The 2,790-nt window shown below is 38.5% G+C and overlaps 1 pseudogene; it reads left to right on the top strand.

The window, feature by feature from the left end:
- The first annotated feature begins 91 nt into the window (after positions 1 to 91).
- LOC101568077 lies at positions 92 to 1,697 on the top strand (annotated as a pseudogene).
- Positions 1,698 to 2,790: the final 1,093 nt, after the last annotated feature.

The raw sequence follows: 2,790 nt of genomic DNA, 5'->3' as shown, positions 1-2,790 counted from the left end.
ACCAGGGATTGAACTCAGGCCCTTGCACTTGCCAGGCAAGCGCTTAATCTACTGAGCCATCTCCCTGGCCCCTGGGAGCATTGTTCTATTCTGTGGTGATGATAAAGCAATGAAGGTGTTTGATGTTGTGAACTTTGACATGATCAGTATGCTAAAGCGTGGCTACCTTCCAGGACAGTGTGAGTGGATTTATTGCCCAGGAGATGCCATATCTTCAGTTGCTGCTTCTGAGAAGAGCACAGGAAAAATTTTCATTTATGACGGTCGAGGAGATAATCAACTCCTTCATAGAGTTGGTGAACTACACGCAGCACCTCTTACTCGGATACGGCTGAACCCAGTTTACAGAGCAGTGATGTCTTCTGACAAATCTGGAATGACTGAGCATTGGACTGGGCCTCCTCATGAGTATAAGCTTCCAAAAAACGTAAATGGGGAGTATAAAACTGATACAGATCTATATGAATTTTCCAAGTGTAAAACTTATCTAACCAGCGTATGATTTTCACCTGATGGGAAGAAAATAGCTACTATTGGTTCTGATAGAAAAGTTAGAATTTTCAGGTTTTTAACAGGAAAACTCATGGGAGTCTTTGATGAATTATTAAGTATGTTTACTTCACTGCAGCAGATGAGGCAACAGCGACCAGACATGGAATTCGGCCAACAAATGGCTATAGAATGTGAGCTGGAGAAGATAGATGCTGTGAGATTAATTAATATATTTTTTTGATAAAACTGGCCACTTTGTGCTATATGGAACAATGCTGGGCATTAAAGTTATAAATGTAGAGACAAATTGGTGTGCGCGGATCTTAGGAAAGCAAGGAAATTAATGTTAGAGTGATGCAACTGGCTCTGTTTCAAGGAATAGCATGAATTGCAACATCATGTGCAACCGCTATTGAGATGAAAGCTTCTGAAATCCTGTTCTTCAGAATATTACAGCTGATCTAACGATAGTCTATACATCTTTCAAAAAGAATAGATTTTTTATGTTTACCAGGTGAGAACTAGAAGATATAAAAAGTGCAGATTCTGACAGACATATTTTTAATGAGAAGCCTTCTATTGAAGAAGTCATGGCAGCTACTCAAGCTGAAGGACTGAAGCGAGTGTCAGAGAGTGCCATTATCCACACCAGCATGGAGACATTCACATCAAACTTTTTCCCATTGAGTGCTCTAAGATAGTGAAAAATTTCTGTGTTCGTACTAGAAATGGTTACTATAATGGGCATACTTTTCACCATATAATTAAGGTACTGGTATGGGGGCAGAAAGCATATGGGGAGGAAAATTTGAATATGAATTTCATTCAGCACTAAGACATGACAGCCCATACACCCTCACCATGGCCAGTGCTGGATCAAATACTAATGGATCAGTTTTTCACAACAGTAGTACCAATGCCTTGGTTTGACAATAAGCACACAGTATTTGAAAGAGTGACCAAAGGAATGGAAGTTGTGCAGAGGATCTCCAACGTCAAAGTCAATCCCAAAACAGATAAACCTTACGAAGATGTCAGCATTATAAATCTCACTGTCAAGTAGAATAAGATGTTGCACTGTATTTGCAAATAAACATACATTTATTAAACATAAGATTTACATAGGAAACATAAAACTTGCTGATTATACAAGTCATGTTTTAAAATATGCAATGCTATATTTTTCTCATTAAAGTCTATTTTGAAAAAAACATACAAAATTAACACAAAAAAATTAAAATGTTTGAAATAGAAAATAACAAGACAGAGGAACAAAATGCAACCTCAGACTTCAGACCTCCAGCCTACTCTGAACAAGTCCAGGATACTACAATAGAAGAAAATGTAAGACACACACCTGAAATTTGTTAAATGATACCAACCAAAGTAAAAAAGCAAATCCACAAGGCTGCAGAGGAAACCAGATCATAAATAATCACCCAAGTAAAAAATGAAATGTCAACAGTAATAAAGAAATTGCCCAGCAAATTTAAAGTACAAATAGTGACCTCAGGAACCTCATATTTTGTTTAGAAAATGAGCACAAGACAAGCCATTCACTGTTGCTCTACAAAGCATTCTTTAACCCAGGAAGAGCACGGTGTTTTGGACGGAGGTGCCTGGGGATGTTTTTATGTATTTGCAGATTATGCCTTTTTGTAATACACAAATGGGATACTGTTTAAAAACACCCACTTCTTTACAATGGAACAGTTTTATATTCCTGTTTCTAAGTCAGCTCACTCTGGAAGCACCAAAAGTTTTGCACCAAAATCTTCTAGAAAGAGAAGAGCAAAACAAAGGAAAAATGCATTCAACAGAGGAAATCACAAGGGTCATAAGAGAAAATAAAGCAACAGAGCTGAAGAAAACAATACAAAAAACTAATCAACCAAGGAATTGGTTCATTGAAAGGGTATATAAGATTGATGAACCTTTAGCAAATCTTATCAAAAAAAACTTTAAAGGGGCCAAGGAGATGGCTCAGTGGAATAAGTGCTTCCCTGGCAAGCGCAAGGGCCTGAGTTCAATACCCAGTTCTGCCCAAAAAAAAAAAAAAAAAAAACTTTGAAGAATGAAAAGGGTGAAATCACTACACATCCTGAGGAAATTCACAGTTTCATCAATACCTACTTTGAAAATCTTAGTGTCAGCCAAATAGCTCAGCAGATTAAAGCTCTTGCAAGCAGGTGGTAGGGCAGGGGGTCCAATCCCCATGCCTGCTGTGCGGGCCCCGAACCCCGGGGCACACTGAACCAGCAATTGAGACTGGGCATGGTGGCTCACACCTGTAATCCC

This window comes from Octodon degus, unplaced genomic scaffold (assembly GCF_000260255.1).
Source record: "Octodon degus isolate 3935 unplaced genomic scaffold, OctDeg1.0 scaffold00121, whole genome shotgun sequence".
Classification (NCBI taxonomy): Eukaryota; Metazoa; Chordata; class Mammalia; order Rodentia; family Octodontidae; genus Octodon; species Octodon degus.
This window is presented reverse-complemented; position numbering and strand designations above follow the sequence as displayed.